This window comes from Prionailurus viverrinus, chromosome E2 (assembly GCF_022837055.1).
Source record: "Prionailurus viverrinus isolate Anna chromosome E2, UM_Priviv_1.0, whole genome shotgun sequence".
NCBI classification, from domain to species: domain Eukaryota; kingdom Metazoa; phylum Chordata; class Mammalia; order Carnivora; family Felidae; genus Prionailurus; species Prionailurus viverrinus.
The window spans coordinates 439,447-457,707 of NC_062575.1; the positions used below are offsets into that span (position 1 = coordinate 439,447).

Here is an 18,261-nt window from a genome sequence, read left to right on the forward strand (position 1 = left end):
TGCTAGGACCCTAGGATTACCCCAAGCCCGAGGTCCTGAGTCCTGGCCAGGGGTTATGTGGAAAGTTTCATAATTCTGGAATCCAATGGGACAAGGTGTGGAAAGCTGTCTCAGGGTTAGGGACCAGGATGTGAAAGGTTTCCTTCGTGTCAGGTGGACAAGAGTCAGGCCTGACACGGTAGCCTGAGCAGCTTGGTCTGTAATCTGAGGGTGGTGTGAGTCATGGAAGGTTTGGAGTAGAGGAGGAAGGTGATATGACTCAGGTGTTCATAGGCTCCCTTTGGCTGCAGAGTGAAAAACAGACGTGGGGTAGGGAGTGAAGGTGAGGAGGCAGAAAGGGAGGCCCATAAGGATGCACCTTTACTGGATCAGGTGAGTGATGGTGTCTTGGCTTGAGTGGTGACTGGAGTTGGAAGCGGCTGGATTTGGATCTTTCAAGTCAGCCAGGTTTTATGATGTGGATATCCAGGGATATCACCATGGAGTTTGGCCTCAGCTATGAGAAGATGGAATTGAAGGGCATCGACTGAGATGGGGAGGTGGCTGGGCGAAGCAGGTTTCAGGGAAGATCAAGAGGCAGATTTTGACCCTGGCAATGCCCTGCAGACTTCCAGGTGGAGGTACTGAAAGGGCAGCTGGACATGCAGGTCTAAGTTATGCCGAGGAATTCAGCTTGGAGACATCCAGTCAACAGTCAGCCTGTGAACTAAGGTGGAGCTGTTTCAGATTTGGGAGGGGGCATCTTTAGCTTATGGTGAAGGATGTCCTACTGGGGCAGCTGAGGACTGGGTGGCTGGCCTGGGTACCTGGGCAGGGTTGGTGGATGTCACAAAGTCAGACGAAGGGAGGAACAGCCATGAGGGAAGGTGTGTGTGGGAGAGGAGGGTCCAAGTAGTGACCAAGGTCCCTGGCACAGAGGCTGAGGCATACTGGAGATGCAAGTAGCATGATAGTGGGACCAGGGCTGATGTTTATCACTTCTCTGTGGGCTCACCAACATTCCTTGGCCACCCTCTTTGGGACCTGGGGGTTTCATTCAGGATGGCAGATTAGCTCAGTGGCAGTCAGCTGGGGATGTTTCAGGCCTAGGGTGGGAGGTGGTGGAGCTGGGCTTTGAATGTGCATTAGGAGGAGAGAGGAATACTGTGGTTGGTGAGAGGACAGCATGGAGAAAGGCAGAGACTTGGAGGTCCCAGAGATCTGTGTGGCCCACTCTGGGTAGCTGAGAGTTAAAGGTAGAAACTGAAGGAAAGGCTGGGTGCTACTTCCGGAAGTCGGAACTTTTGGAAGTCTGGCTCAGGATGCGATCCTGGTTGACTTTACCAAGTTAGGCACATTCTGGACACCCATTTGCAGAGTAATATGTAGTGTGGCTGAGAGGATGAATGGCTCATGGGATGGTGGTGGGGTCTGGAGATGTGGGATACAAAGATGGATGTGTACATGCAGAGGGGGTATGAGTTCATGGACTGGGAGTCCTGGTAGCGGGGACCTATGGGAGATGAGCCACAGTTTGGTTGTTCTGGGAGGCAGGATCTGGGAACCCAGGGGAATTGCCTAGTAGGAGGCAGTTGGGCCCCACATACTAGGCCCAGAGCTTGTGGCAACTTATCTGCCTGCCTACTGTGTGAAGGAGGACACCGTAATCAGTGGGATACAAGGAGACAGTGGCAGCCATGGCATTGGAGCTTAGGGAGAAGGATGACCTAGGAGTGTGTTGGCAGGAGTGATTTGGGGGTCAGAGACTAAACACCAGAAAGGTGGCAGCATGTGGGGTCACAGGCCTAGGCCTATATGGGTTCGTCTGTGTATTTGTTTTTGTTGTTAGTTTTTCTGCTGCCCTTTGGTCTGGTTGACTTAGCTGTCCTCCTCATCATGGCAGGGCTAGGGGACCTTTGAGGATGTGGCCATGTACTTCTCCTGGGAGGAGTGGGAGATCCTTGATGAAGCTCAGAGACATCTGTACTGCGATGTAATGCTTGAGAACTTGGCGCTTGTGGCCTCACTGGGTAAGGCCCTCCCATCCTCCTAGTTTCCTGTTCTAGGTTCTGTCCTTCCCCTTCTAACAGGAGCATCTCTGTCTTCCCACAGCTGAGCATGGGTATTGCTTCTTCCTCTGGACTATCTGCTGTGTGTGAGGAGCTGGGTCACGAGCACAGCCTACTCCTTTCCCTGAGGAGCCCCAATATCTGCTTCTGAAGCTTTCTGGAGAAAGGCTCAGGACTGAGGGTCTGGCTGGCTGCCCAAGTTTGTCCAGATCAGTGGCACTTCTGTGCCCAGGTTCTTCCCTCTTTTTATTTTTTTAAGTTTATTTATTTATTTTTGAAAGAGAGAGAGAGTGTGCGTGCAAGGGAGGGGCAGAGAAAGAGGGAGACAGAGAATCCCAAGCAAGCTCCGCACTGTCACTGTACAGCCTGACATGGGACTTGATCTCACAAACTGAGAGATAATGATCTGAGCCAAAATCAAGAGTCAGACACTCAACCAACTGAGCCACCCAGGCACCCCTTCTTCCCCTTTTAAAAATTTTTTATTTTATTTATTTATTTATTATTATTAAAAAAAAATTTTTTTAACGTTTATTTATTTTTCAGACAGAGAGAGACAGAGCATGAACAGGGGAGGGGCAGAAAGAGAGGGAGACACAGAATCTGAAATGGGCTCCAGGCTCTGAGCTGTCAGCACAGAGCCCAACGCGGGGCCAAACTCACGGACCGTGAGATCATGACCTGAGCCAAAGTCAGACGCTTAACCGACTGAGCCACCCAGGCGCCCCTTCCCTTTTTTTTAATATCAGACATTTCCGGAAGCCTTGCCATGTCATGGCCTATAGACAGTTGACATGGTTATTACTTATGGGAACCACTGTGAGATGCTCCTGAGAGACTTATTTTGTAACATTGAGTTTTCTTCCCAGTTGCAAAGATGACATGATCTCCCTTTGGTCATTCTCAGGGTGGGCTGCTCTTAGCTGGGCCAGCTACTTACCCACCTTATCTTTTTCCCAGGACTTGCAACTTCCAAGTCCTATGTGGTTGCTCACCTGGAACAGGGCAAAGAACCCTGAGAGCCTGACAGGGTGGACATATCTCCATACACTGCAAAAGAGGCTGGGACGGGGTCTGGCTCTAGTGAGTGGGAGCTGGAGCAAAGGTTACATTGGGGTATACTCGGCACCTGCCCTGTATCTACTAGTGTTTGTTGCCGGAGCCAGTAGCCCTACCTTATTCCACTTTCCTTCTTCATTTTAGACACCACATTCTTGCCATTTCTACTTTGTCCCTGGGCCCTGGGTGGTGGATGACTCCACTGATCTGCTCTGTGTCTTCCTTATTCCCCTCCACTCCCCCCTTTATGGGGGTGTCCCACATTAGCCCACAGTCAATGTATTATGAGATGTGCACATATCCTCATAAAGACTTTAAGCACCAGATGCCTGGTTGCAGCTGGATTTTCCTGGGCTTATGCTCACCACTGTGTCCCCTTTTCCTAGAGATCTGGAGCCTGTCTGTATTGGGTCCTGATGAAAGCTGAGGAGTTGCAGTCTCTGCCCCTCCTCCCAGCCTGAACCCCACCCCTGTGTTCTCATGTGTTGAGTGTTCACCTTCGGTGGCCCTCCTGGGCCCAGTCCTGCACCACAAGCTCTACCTCATCCTGACTTGATCCTACAGACTCATTCCTGAGTTTGTCAGATCCACATCTGTAAAGGGGCTGCCCCCTCCCAACAAAGCCTACATACATTTCACCAGCATTTCTCTGCTTTTAGGTTGTTGGTATGGAATGAAAAAGCCCCTCTTGAACAGTGTGTTTCAGGAGTGTTTCAGTTCAGAACCCCTAAGGCAGGTCCTTCCACCCAGAAGGACATGTGTGGCCTTCCACCCACTTGTGACATGTGTGGCCTGGTCTTGAAAGACGTATTATACCTGGCTAAGCATCAGGCAATACACCCTAGGCAGAAGCCATACAAATGTGAGACATGTGGGAGAGGCTTCTGGCTCAGTACAAACTCTCACCAGCACCAGAAGGAGCACAGTGAAGAAAAACTCTTCACATGCAGCCAGGACCTCCTCCAGCATCAGACCACTCACACTAAGGGGAAGCTGAACAGGAGCCCCGCACGCAAGGAGGCCTTCTAACCCAGCACCAGTTGCCAGCAGCAGCAGGCAGTCCATGCCACACAGAAGCCCTTCAAGTGCAGCAACTGTGGGGGAGCCTTCCTGAAGGCGTTTATGCTCCTTGACCACCTGATAACTCACTCCAAAGAAAGACCCTTCAGATGGCCAACAAGAAATGCCCCTAAAGAGGACTCAACCTTTGTTCATCACAAAAAAAACCACAATGGAGAAACATCCCATGTGTGTAAGGAATGTGGGAAGGCCTTCAGCCAGCTTAAAACTGAGGACACATCAGAAAGTTCATACTGGAAAAATGCATCACAGTTGCAGTGAATGTGGGAAAGCCTTCACCGGAAACACTTGTTCAGCACCAGAGAGTTCACACTGGAGAACGGCCTTATGGATGTGGCTAGCGCGGGAAGGCCTTCACTCGCAGCTTCCATGTTTTTCGGCACCAGAAAGTTCACAACACAGAAAGACCTTATGAGTGTAGACAGTGCCGGTGAGTCTTTAGCTGTGTTGCCGATTTTGTTGAGCACGAGAAAATACACACGGGGGAAAGGCCTTATGAGTGCAAAGAATGTGGGAAAGCCCTCATTAACAGCTCTCATCTTGTTCGGCACCAGAAAGTTCACAACACAGAAACGCCTTTTGAGTGCAGTGAGTGTGGAAACGCTTTCCGGCAAACCTCCAAACTTATTCTGCACCAAAGGAGTCATAATGGAGAAAGACCTTATAAATGCAACCAATGTGGGAAAGCCTTCAGTTGCCCCTCCAACCTTGTTCTACACCAGCAAATTCACACTGGAGAAAAGCCTTATGAGTGTTCGGAATGTGGGAAAGCCTTCAGTCAAAGCTCTGCCTTCATTCAGCACGAGAAGGTTCACACTAGAGAAAGGCCTTGTAAGTGTAGTGAATGTGGAAAAGCCTTCAGCTATAGCTCTAACCTTGTTAAACACCAGAAAGTTCACACTGGAAAAAGGCCTTATGAGTGCAGTCAGTGTGGGAAAGCTTTCAGTGAAAGCTCCATCCTCAGTCAGCACCAGAGAGTTCACACTGGAGAAAAGCCTTACGAGTGTAACAAATGTGGAAAAAGCTTTCCGCTACAGCTCAAACCTCTCTAAACACCAGAAGGGTCATATTGGAAAAGAGCCTTTGGAGTGCAGTGGACATAGGAAAGCCTTCAGCCAGAGCACTAGCCTCACTCAGTACCAGAAAGGTCACACCAAAGAAAACACTTAGGAGTGTGGCAAATGTGGAAAACCACTAACTAGCTGGGGCTTTCACCTTGCTCACCTTAAAAGGATTCACTCCTAAGAAAACTTCTGTGAAAGGAACCTTTGTAAAGAAGCCATAAGCCAAAAGTTGAAACTTGAATATCCTTTTTTTTTTTTTAAAAAGAACTATTTTTATTTATTTTTGGGACAGAGAGAGACAGAGCATGAACGGGGGAGGGGCAGAGAGAGAGAGAGAGAGAGACAGAATCGGAAACAGGCTCCAGGCTCCGAGCCATCAGCCCAGAGCCTGACACGGGGCTCGAACTCACGGACCACGAGATCGTGACCTGGCTGAAGTCGGACGCTTAACCGACTGCGCCACCCAGGCGCCCCGAAACTTGAATATCCTAATACCCCTACCAGGAGATTGCCAGATACATGGAAGCTTTCAGGAGCTTCACCACACTTTCTAACCTGTCCAGGTGCTTTGCCAGATTATGTCACTGCCAGATGCCATCTCACTTCTGCCAGCCAGCAGATCTTCCCACAGCGTGTAACTATCATGTCAACATACTCAGGGAAGGCTGATCTTGTGCTCTCTCATTCCCTGGAGGGAGACATGAGTGATGGAAGCTCTTTGGGGGTGGCCTCATTTTCCATCTTTGCCCTGTCTCTAGTAGTTCAGGCATAGTCCTGACCTTGTTCTCCCCAGGAGGATCTGACCTGGAGTGTGAGGACTTGCAGAAGAAGTTTCCCTTTTATTGTGGCCATTGTTGAGTCTACAGATGGTGCCTGCAATGGAATTGTCCAGTATCCAAATCAACCAACCCTGGAACTGCCTGGCTCCAGAGTGTGTGGTAATAAAGGCCTTACTATTGAAGCCATCTTTAATACTGGGACTCCATCCATTGTGTGTGTGGGAAATGGAGAATGAATTGGGCTCTAACAGGATAAAAAGGGAGAAGGTCTTTTGGGAGGCCTCAACTTGAACAGTGGGATGGCAAGGAATAGATTGCAGTCTAGGCCCAAGGGCTTCCAGGACAGGCTGAAAGTCTCTGGGTCAAATCTTGTGTCCTGGATGCCAGGACAACCTGTAAGACCCAGAGCTTTGGACATTCGCCAGTACTTCCTGGGCAGCAGGAGTTGGGTACCTTGTTCCTGGGAATGTCCCACATTCTCCAGTAGAATTGAGGGGATACTGTCCAGGAGTAAGGCCCCTGATGTCCAAAATCTGTAGGTAGGTATCACTGCACGTAAGATCTTCAGGAGGCAGGTAGAACCTGTTTCAGTGGGCACAGAAACACTGGTTTTGAGGTCAGGGACACTGGCAAACAGAGGAGATAATGGCTGGTGCTATGCCTGGGCTACATCACACCCACTCACAAGAACTGGTTGTGTTCAACTCAACATTTAGTTGAGTTCAATCAGCCATGGTGGAATTTATACCACAAAAGATGAAGAAACAACAGCTCTTTGAAAACAAACAAACAAAAAGCAATTGAAAAAAACCTGATTTGGATTGTCTGCCAAGTTTGTTGACAGTGACTTTGGCCATAGGAGAGACTCTGCTCTGCAGGTCTTAGGAAGTCCTGCATATTCTCATCTTATCCTCTAGAACAAAGGACATAACAGTGGTATGTTGCTCACTGCCTGAGCAAATGGTGGTGTGGATTCCTGTAGCCTTCCTGCACTGGTCACTTCAAGGCCCTTACTGCACAGGTAGGAACCCTGGGCCTGAGAAAAGGGAGATCTTGTAGTTCAGGATTTTTGTAGCCCAGCCAATATTCCAGGTGAGTGTAGTGTCCATGATCTTCATCATCTGCTATTTTTTGCTGCCAATGAAGCAGGGCTGTCCCCGGGTACAGGAGTCAGAGATAATGGAATCAATATATGCTTGCCCCCATTTTCTGGTTTTCCAAGAGGAGTGAGGGAACCATATGTTTATGTGAAGCCTTTTGATTTCATAAATGTTGAAAGCTTCTTTATAAAACTTACAGGTATATATGCAACCGATATATATGGGCTGCATATCTCCTGGTTCAATACTTTCAAGTGTCAGAAAATAAACGAACCAGGCTGTCTGGAGCCCCAGGATCCCAAGACATGAAGGCTTTTGGTGCAGTGTTTACCTGAGAACATGTGGCAGGGGCAACGGTACTGCTGTTGCCACTCCACTTAGGATCCTCCAGTTCCCTGAAGCTGACCATATGAGGGATGGCAGGGTCCCAGGCATGTGGCAGGTCTGCCTAAGTGCTCCCCACATCCCAAGGTATGGCACTCCTGGACCTTCTGGGTATAATAATTGCCTTCTGTTTTCTTGTTTAAGTTTTATTTTATTTATTTTGAGAGACAGAGCATATGCGAGCAGGGGAGGGGCAGAGAGAGTGGGAGAGAATCCCAAGCAGGCTCTGTGCTGTTAGCGCACAGCCAAATGTGGGGCTCAATCTCACAAACTGCAGAGATCATGACCTGAGCCCAAATCAAGAGTCAGACACAACCGACTGAGTCACCCAGGTGCCCCAATAATTGCCTTCTATTAACATGGGGGCTTGGGGTTAGAACTAAAGCCCATTTGAACCTTGAGGCCTCAGGCTTCCAAGTAAAGGGATTGTGGGTCATCAAGAGCTCAACTCCTTGAACTCACGTTTTAGCTATGGTTAGACCTCATAACAGTGCTCCCAATGCATGAATGAAGTCTTTTACCTGCCTTCTAGTCTCCTCACCACGGCTCTCTGTACATCAGCCAACTTATTGAAACCTCAATATTTCCCTGGTGGTGCCAGAACATAGCAAACAAAGGCCTGTTGGTTCTGAGAGTTTGATCTCCCCAGAGGACCAATTTACGTGAAGCTCAAAGTCTCCCCATCGTGATGAAGTACCCAGGGATCCTTGATCTGCTCAGGCTCTCCCTCCTGGGTGTAACAACTGCCTCCTGCCAACATGGAAGGGTTTCTTGGGATTAGAGTTAATGTTCAGCTGAGCCATGTGGAGCCCACACCTGCAAGCAACATAGGACAGACATTTGTCATCAGAACTCAATCCCTTTTCCTGAATGGTCACCTAGGTGTGTGTCTTGTAAAACGAAGTATTTTGGCAAAGAGTCCTTGATTTGGTGAAGTAGTCCCAATCTGAATCTGACTTTTGCTCTCCCCATCAGGGCTCTGTGCAAGGCAGCTGGCCTACTGTGTGTGTGTGTGTGTGTATGCGTATGCATGTCTGTGTCTGGAGCTGTGTGTGTGCATGCACGTGCATGTGCCGGAACATCTAAAACAAAGCCCTCATGGCTCTGAGCACCTATGAACTGGGCTACTAATGTTCATCTTAACTCTACATGAAGGCTGTCCTTTGAACCAGCCACAGAAGAAGGAAGTATTGAGAGATGGTCAGAAGCAGACCTTCTGACATCATTTGAGCCCCCAGATCCACTCAGTGCCTGAAACCAGATACCAAGTGGATTTTAGGGTTCCATGTACCAAAACAGACCAAGACAATTCAATAGGAAAAAGGTAATCTTTTCAACCAATAGTGCTAGAACAACTGAATTGCCATATGTAACAACAACAAACCTGTAAGCTTACCTCAAGTCATATGCAAAAGTTAACTCAAAATTGATCATAGATGTAAGCATAAAACTCATAACAATAAAAAATCTAGAAGAAAACATAGTGATCTTGGATTTGGTGGATTTCTTTTCTTTTCTTTTTTTTAGTAGCAGGCAAAAGTTTATTAGAGGATAAGATCAGAAGGGAAGAATCCTAGGAAAGCTCTCTTTACAGAAAGGGGACATTCGAAAGTGAATGCCCGAGAACTATAGGCAAAAGTCCTTGTATTAAAAGGTTCTGGTCAGCCCTCAGATTTAGTGTATTTCTTACGTATAACAAAAAGCATGAGAAGAAAAAGATAAATCAATTGGACTTAATAAAAATTTTTAACTTTTGCTTTTCTTTTTTTAAAATGTTTATTTTTGAGAGAGAGAGAAACACAGAATGAGAGCAGGGGAGGGGCAGAGACAGGGAGACACAGAATCTGAAGCAGGCTCCAGGCTCCAAGCTGTCAGCACACAGCCCAACATGGGGCTCAAACCCACGACCGTGAGATCATGACCTGAGCCAAAGTCAGAAGCTTAAACCAACTGAGCCATCCAGGCGCCCAAACTTTTGCTTCTCAATAGTCACTTCAACAAAATGAAAATGCAAGCCATAGACTGGAAGAACTATCTGCAAAACAAATCCTAACAAGGGATGTGAATCTAGAACCTATGAGGAACACTTACAAAAGACAACCTAATTTTTAAAAAAATGGTCAGTGACTTGAACACTCACTTCACTAAAGAAGACATATGAGGGGTGCCTGGGTTGCTCAGTTAAGTGTCTGTCTTTTGATTTCAACTGAGGTCATGATCTCACAGGTGTGGGATCAAGCCCCATGTAGGGCTCCATGCTGACAGCATGGAGCCTTCTTGGGATTCTCCCTCTTCCTCTCTTTCTGCTCCTCCCCCACTTGAGTTTTTTTTCTCTCTCTCTCTCAAAATAAATATTAAAAAAGTTATCATAGGGGCGCCTGGGTGGCTTGGTTGGTTAAGCGTCTGACTTCGGCTCAGGTCATGATCTCACCGTCCATGAGTTCGAGCCCCACGTCGGGCTCTGTGCTGACCACTCAGAGCCTGGAGCCTGTTTCAGATTCTGTGTCTTCCTCTCTCTCTGCCCCTCCCCTGTTCATGCTCTGTCTCTCTCTGTCTCAAAAATAAATAAATGTTAAAAAAAATTTTTTTTTAAAAAGTTATCATAGAATGGACCATAAATGGAAATGTAAGAGCTAAAACTATAAAGCTAATAGGAGAAAAATTTTGTCTGAGTTAGGCAAAGAATTTTTTAGATATGAACCAGAAGACAAAACATAAAAGGAAAAACTAACAAATTAGACTTCATCACAATGTAAAATATTGCTTTTCAAGGAGCACCTGGCTGGCTCAGTCAGTAGAGTATGCTATTCCTGATGTCAGGGTTGTGACTTCAAGCACCATGTTGGGCATAGAGTTTACATTTAAAAAATAAATAAAAATAAAATATTGCTCTTCAAAAGATGTCATTATGAAAATTAAAACAAGGGGCGCCTAGGTGGCTCAGTTGGTTAAGTGTCTGACTTTGGCTCAGGTCATGATCTTGCGGTTCATGAGTTCGAGCCCCATGTCAGGCTCTGTGCTGATAGCTCAGAGCCTGGAGCCTGCTCTGGATTCTGTGTCTCCCTCTCTCTCTCTGTCCCTCCCCTGCTCATGCTCTGTCTTTCTCTCTCTCTCAAAAATAAATAAACATTAAAAAAAATTAAAACAAACTACAGGCCGAGATGAAACACCTCTACATATATATGGAGTCTTAATACAGAATATATAAAGAATTTGAACAACTCAATAAGAAGACAACCCAAGTAGGGGCACCTGGGTGGCTCAGTTGGTTAAGAGTCCAACTTCAGCTCAGGTCATGATCTTGCCGTCCGTGAGTCTGGGCCCCAGGTCGGGCTCTGTGCTGACAGCTCAGAGCCTGGAGCCTGTTTCAGATTCTGTGTCTCCCTCTCTCTCTGCCCCTCCCCTGCTCATGCTCTGTCTCTGAAAAATGAATAAACCATCAAAAAAATGAAAGAAAAAAAAAGACAACCCAAGTAAAAATGAGCAAAAAGATTTGAGTAGACATTTTATCAAAGAAGATAAACAGTTAATAAGCACAAGAAAAGATGCCTGACATCATTATTCATTAGGAGAATATACATTAAAATCCCCTTGAGAATATTATTTGATGGGCACAGAGTTTCAGTGTATAATAATGAAAAAGTTGTAGAGATGTTTAGGAATGATAGTTGTAGAACTGTGTGTTTACTTAATGTCATTGGACTATACACCTAAAAATAGAAGTTTTAGGGGCACCTGGGTGGCTCAGTCAGTTAAGTGTCCAACATCAGTTCAGGTCATGATCTCGAGATTTGTGGGTTTGAGCCCCGAAATGGGCTCCACACTGATAGTGCAGAATCTGCTTGAGATTCTCTCCTCTCTCTGCCCCTCCCCCACTCACACTTTCTCTCACTCTCAAAATAAATAACACTTAAAAAATAGAAGTTTTGTGTATATTTTACCACAATTTTTAAAAGTCCATTGAGATACCACTTCACGCTAGTATGGCAACACCAAGTATTGGCAGGAAGGTGGAGAAAATGGAACAGTTCTACAGTGCTGGTGGGAATATAAAATAGTAGAGACGCTTTGGAAAAATTTGGCAGTAAAGAGTTAAAGTGAACTTCACTCAGCAGTTCCACTCCTAGAAACTGTCAGGCAGAAAGACCTTCCTCTGCTCTATAATCCTTCTAAATGGACTTAGAACCAAATGGACATGAGACAGATTAACACAAGAAAATAATATTTAATGAGTGCATATACAGGGAATCCACAGACATGAAATTTCAAAGACAATGGGGCACATGAAGCTCACATGAGCTGAGGAGAGGGGCAGAGGTCTGAGGATATGAAAAGGAGAAAGCTTTTAGCAAGAAGGTGAAAGATGTTTAGAAACACAAGTTTGCTCTATGAGGCAGATAAATTCCTTAGGCAAAGGGAAGTGTCTGTTAATTGCTCTCTTCCTATTACAGGCTCTCCTTCCAATGTAAATTAGACAGTTGTGGGAAAGGCAGAGAGCTTTTCCTGCATCTGCTGGGTTTTGATTACTTAAAAAAAAAAAAAAATATTTATTTTGAGAGAGAGAGAGAGAGAGAGAAGCTGAGAGAGAATCCCAAGCAGGCCCTGCGCTGCCAGTGCAGAACCCGATGCGGGAGTTGAATTCCCCAACTATGAGATCACAACCCAAGCAGAAATTGGACGCTTAAGTGACTGAGCTACCCAGGCGCCCCTAACTCAAAATAATCTTTATGCTGAAGAGGCCCATCTTGGGGCAGCCTGCCCTCAGCCCCTACACAATCTACCCAAGTAACAAGAAAACATACATCTACAGAAAGACTTGTAAGCAAATATGCCTAGCAGCATTATTTGTAATGGCCAAGAACTGTTGTCTATCAATTAATGACAAATAAAATGTGGTATATCCATACAAGGGAATATTATTCAGCAATAAAATGGAATAAAATACTGATATATAACATAACATGAATAAACCTCAAGAACAGACTAAGCCAGTTAGGCACCCCCAGAATAAAGTTTAAAAAGCAAAAACAAACAAACAAACAAAAAACAAAAAAAAACCAAAAAACCAAACCCTCAACAACATTATGCTGAGTGATAGAAATGACACACAAAGGGATATATATTATATGATTCCACTGATACCAAATATCAGGAAAGGCAAAAGTATAGAGATATAACATGGATTAGTGGTTGCCAGGGGCTGAGGATGGGAGTGGTTTTGGCTATATAAGTGTCCAGGGGCACCTACGTGGCTCACTTGGTTAGGTGCCCTACTCTTGATTTTGGCTCGAGTCATGATCTCGTGGATTTGTGAGTTCAAGCCCCACATGGGGTTCTATGCTGACAGCATGGAGCCTGCTTGGGATACTCTCTCTCTCTCTGCTCTTCCTCGGCTCATGCTCTCTCTCTCCCTCTCTCAAATTAAACAAATAAACTTAAAAAAAAAAAGTGTCCAACCGCGCATTTTGAGGCAATGGGAATGGGGTGAGATAATAATGGTTGTACAACTCTATAATTTTACTAGAAATCATTAATTATGCAATTATAATGGATGTATTCTATAATATGTAAATTATACTTCAATAAAGCCATTTAACAAAAAGGCTATGGGCTGTTCTTTCTCACAGTCCTGGAGTTCCTGACCACATGGTGATGACCAAAAGTATCCAGCCCACTAAGAGATGACAGGAATGCATAAAAAATATGTTGACTACAGCTGTGGGAGATATACAGATCTACACCTGCACACTTTTTTTTTTTTAATGTTTATCAATTTTTGAGAGAGAGAGACAGAGCATGAGCAGGGGAGGGGCAGAGAGAGAAGGAGACACAGAATCCAAAGCAAGCTCCAGGCTCTGAGCTGTCAGCACAGAGCCTGACACAGGGCTCAAACCCACAAACCGCAATATCATGACCTGAGCCAAAGTCAGACACTTAACTGACTGAGCCACCCAGGTGCCCCAACACCTGCACACCTCAATCCTGCAAAGGCCCAGACATCAAAACAGTTCACCAGGCTCCCCACACCTTATTTCCTCACACTCAGTATTCTTTACCCATTTACAGTACTCAATTCATCCTTGTACAAACACAAGTGGATGGTATATTACCAGGGTCTGGCCTTCAGAGTGCTTCCTTTCACCACTGCTGGGTGGAAGAGACATTTCCTAAAACACAGACCATTATCTTGCTTCTTCCAGACTGTTGACTGGCTTTTCCAGGCGAACTCCAGGTGAGAAGCTTCAGAACACAGAGGCTTTCATTCTTTGTCAGAGAACATGGGGTAGAAATGCAAATTGGGTCACATCTGGTCAGAAATGCTCCATGCCTTACTGTTGTGCCCTGTCAGGTGCTATAGGGAACCTGATAACCAGTCTGAGAACTCTGTTCTGTTTCCAATTCACTCCCGATAAACAGAACTCCAATATCAAAGGTGAATTAATTGGTGATGTATTCAGTATCAAATGGTGCAGAGCAGTCTGAAGTCATGGTACCAGAGCTGGGTAATGATAGCAACGCATATAAACTATGTTATGAGTACCTAGAGAAACTCAATGAAGACATCATGGATGTCAAAGGCAGATTTCACAAGGTCCATAAACAATGGGAAAACTTCCCTAGAAGCCCTCCAGGAACTATCTTATCAGGCCTCTTGCTCAGAGCAAGAGTCATGTCCGTGCCAAACTCAGTCATGGGTGAGCAGTAGGACATCACTTCAATGGGTGCAGGGCCACCACCATCCCTCCAGAGGAGGGCAAGCAGGGAACAGGGGCTGCTTACATTGAGTAATAGATGACCATCAAACACAGAAGGACATTTTCCATAGCACCCAGCGGTGTGACAGCTGGTCACAAAGTACAGTATGGCCCCTATAGGGGCCCTTACAGGGCATTGGTGGAGTTATCTCTGCAGGTAGAAGTTCTGCGGCGCCAGGTGGATCAGTCGGTTGAACAGCCGACTCTTGATTTCAGCTCAGGTCATGATCTCATGGTTGTGGGTTCGAGCCCCACATCAGGCTCTGTGCTCACAGCGCAGAGTCTGCTTTGGATCCTCTGTCTCCCTCTCTCTCTGCCCCTCCCCCCTCTCAGAAATAAATAAGCGTTAAAAATTTAAAAAAAAAATAATTTCTATACAAGGTACAACTTGTGGCTGAAGGCTATTTGTATATGGTATTTTTCAGGTGTTAATTCTTTTATATTGAATGAAGTTTTTAAAACATCATTTAAAAGAAAATGTTAAAAAAAAAAAGGGGGGGGCGGGGGCAGCTGAAGACTTTACTAAATTCACTGCTCCTAAAATGGCTTTTCACTAGTGAAGGTTTTGTGCTGGTTGGTGGGCAGGAGCTGTGGCTGAGTCTCCCATACCAGCTGTACACACAGGAGCTTTCTCCAGTGTGAATATTTCTATGCAGGACCCAGCAGGAGCTGCTTTGCTCTCCTACTCACTACACTCACAATGCAGTAACTTGCTGCTGCAAAACTTGATTAAATCTGGGCAAGGAGGCTATCCAACACCAGCTGCACTCCTTATGCCTTTCTCCAGTGGGGACTGTGTGAAAGAGGTTCAATTTTCCTGAGAGCTTTCAGGTGGTTACTGCATTTGTACAACTGTTCTCTGGCATGAATCTTTTGGTGCTAACAAGAATAGAGCTCTGAATGCAGATGCCCACATTCTCGGCACTTGACTCCTTTGGTGCAAGGGGAAATGCAAATGTTTGCTCAAGGCTGGGCCACACTCCCTGCCTTAATGAGTGTTTTCTAAGGGGCAAACATTCTCATTCTCAAAAGGAATAGAGCTCTGGCTGGAGGCTTTCTCACATTACAACAATCATGACATTTGAAGACATGAATGTACTTCTGCTTTCTCAGAATGGAGACAAAGGTGAAGGCCTTCCCATCTTCCCAATGTACTTGGGATTTTTTTCCCATTCTGAAAATTAAAAAAAAATTTTTTTTTAATGTTTTACTTATTTTTGAGAGAGAGACAGAGTGCGAGTAGGAGCGGGGCAGAAAAAGAGGGAGACACAGAATCTGAAGCAGGCTCCAGGCTCTGAGCTGTCAGCACAGAGCCTGACGTAGGGGCTTGAACCCATGAACCGCGAGATCATGACCTGAGCTGTAGTCGGCTGCTCCATATCAACTGAGCCACCAAGGCGCCCCCCATTCTGGTATTTTTTATTGATTGAACACCTCTCCACATACCATGTGTTTACTGGGTGTCTCTTCAGTGTCAGTTCTCTGTGAGTTCTGCAAAAGGGCCTCGGTGTCTGGTGACAGGCAGGTGCTATGCAGTGAGGGTGGTCCAGCCACTGACATTATATCCACCTTCCTTAGAGGAAGCAAGCAGTCCCATGAAGAGATAAACTTTCTTTTTCCTTAAAAAAATTTTTGAGAGAGAGAGAGAGAGAGAGAGAGAGAGAGAGAGAGAGAGAGAGAGAATATCTCAAGCAGGCTCCACACTCAGCATGGACCCAGATGGGGGCTTGATCCCATGACCCTGGGATCATGACCTGGGCTGAAATCAAGAGTTGGACATTCAACCGACTGAGCTACGCAGGCACCCTTTCAAGAACTACTTAAGGATACGTATCAGCTCAGAACATGTTAAGGGGAGGCCAATGGTGGAGGATCTGACCATAAAAGGGGAGAAGGCGAAAGGCTGAGAGGAAAAGGATACAGAGCGATCAGCCAGGAAATATGAGTCAAGGGAAAGTAGAATGAAGTTCCAGAATGACAGAAAAGAGGCATGGCTACTCACTTTGGCACCAGGGTAAGAGAGGGCACAGGTCAGGTACCAGGTGAGAAACAAGCCCGCTGCCACAGGCCCTCCCCTACCAGTCTTGCACTGACCAGAACTGGTCCTCCATGGGCCTCTCTGGTCATGGACTGATTCAAGCTGCCCTGTCCAGGTCTTCTGGCCATGTTCACCTTGGGTGACCACATTGGTGGTAGTGCAGGCAGTCATGAGGGGTCAAGTGGCTTGTGAGAGGCCAGCCCCAGGTCTGTCATGATTCACCCATGACAGACTGAGGTGGATAAGGATCACTTATGCATCTGGAGAACTGAACCTCACAAAATGAACAACCAGGAAAGATCTCAGGGGAAAGGTGCATTGTCCCCACAATCAGTGATCGTGTCTGTGTCCATGTGCCATCACAGGGGCTGACAAGGGGCAGCTGGCAGAAAACCTGCTGGAATGAGGAAGTGTGACAGAGGAGAAAGAAAAGCAACACACCTCAACTGGGTCACTTGGCCAGATAATAACCAAGCTGGATGTGATCTGCTATGCAAGTTGTGATACTTTTGACCCTTGACCTAAAAGATACTGGAGTTGTTTATACAGCAGTCTGGGAGAAGATGTATCAAGACATGGGCCAGCACCAGGACCAGCCGCATACCCCATGGGGAACACAGTGGCCTAACCTGGTGAGGACAGCACCATGTCATGGTAGTAGCCCTACCGTGTCTCATGAAGGAGACCCACTTTTTCTGAAAGCAGTATGTGACCTTCTTAAAAGTCACTGGGCCTTGCTATAGCAGGCCAGGGAGCAGATGGATGCAACCTAAGCACTGGGCATGGGACCTGGGACCCCAGTCTCTGTCCTGCGGCCACCTCCCTTTATGTCTCCCAACCTTGTCCCCTGACATGCCTGCTTACCCTCTCATATCTGAAAGGGTGGGCCCTCCTCCTGGATGTGCCCTCTCCCCGGATCCATTGATCTTTGGACAGTGCTTCTCCTTTTCTGCACCCATCTCCTCCACCCGGCCACTGGTCCTTATCCTGGACACCCCACACTCACCTCAGGGCCACTTATCTGCAACCACAACCTAAGACTCTCCTTCCAAAATGCCATTCTCAGACCCTTCCTTGGTCCAGGCCACCAGTGAACTGCAACCTGGAGATCGGAGGCCAAACCAAAACTCCCTATGTGTCCATGGCACGTAGTCACTTCCACTTAGAAGTCCACATCTACAAAATCCAACTGCTAATCTTCCCCAAAATATCCTCCTCTTGCCAAACTCCCATCTCCATGTACAATATCTCATTCTTCCTAAACACTCGGGATGGTCTTTTATCCACCACTTACGTTCACATGTAGCAGGAAATCCCATTAACTTCATCTTGAAAATCTAACCGAAATCTGATCACTTCTCTCACCTCTCCTACTTCTACCCTGGACAGGCCATCATCATAACTGTCTGGAAGAATATTGCAGCAGCATCCTCACAACCCCTGGCCACAACCCCTCTCCCACCGGTGTGTTCACTCAGTATGTTTACTTGGTATTCATTGGAATACTTTCAAAATCCTAAATCCAGACAATGGATATTCCGCTTCTATTCAAAAATTTCTACGACTCCCAGCACATTCAGCCAATGAATAGAGGAAGGACTCCTCTCTTCATGCAGTGGAAGAATGAGAATTTTCCTGAATGTTCTCAGGTCAGTCTCACCTCCGAATCTTTGCACATACAGATCCCTCTGTCTGTACCCTCTACATCTTAACATACCGAATTCTGGGATGAAGACTCCCCACCTGCGAACGCTCCATCATCCAGAACATCGAGGCCTGTAGCTCAGTCGGGGACTCAGGACACTGGGACTCCGAGTCAGGTCGGGTGGAAGAATCCTTCAGCCGTGACTAGTTGATCGGCTCACTCATCACGCCCGTAGTCCAGCCACAAGCTGGTCATGACCTCGGAACGCGTGGCTTTGAGCCTCCGTCCCCCGCTCTGTAAAGCAGACAC

General features: G+C 46.5%; 1 long non-coding RNA gene and 1 pseudogene across 1 annotated transcript; one reads left to right on the forward strand and one right to left on the reverse strand.

The window, feature by feature from the left end:
- The first annotated feature begins 3,976 nt into the window (after window positions 1–3,976).
- Window positions 3,977–5,612, forward strand: LOC125153154 (zinc finger protein 501-like; annotated as a pseudogene).
- A 9,065-nt stretch (window positions 5,613–14,677) lies between these two features.
- LOC125152455 (uncharacterized) lies at window positions 14,678–18,018 on the reverse strand. The gene is made up of 2 exons (XR_007147201.1): window positions 15,716–18,018; window positions 14,678–15,443 (listed from the first exon to the last, which is right to left on the reverse strand). It is a non-coding gene; the product is annotated as an uncharacterized LOC125152455 (long non-coding RNA).
- Between the last annotated feature and the right edge of the window lie 243 nt (window positions 18,019–18,261).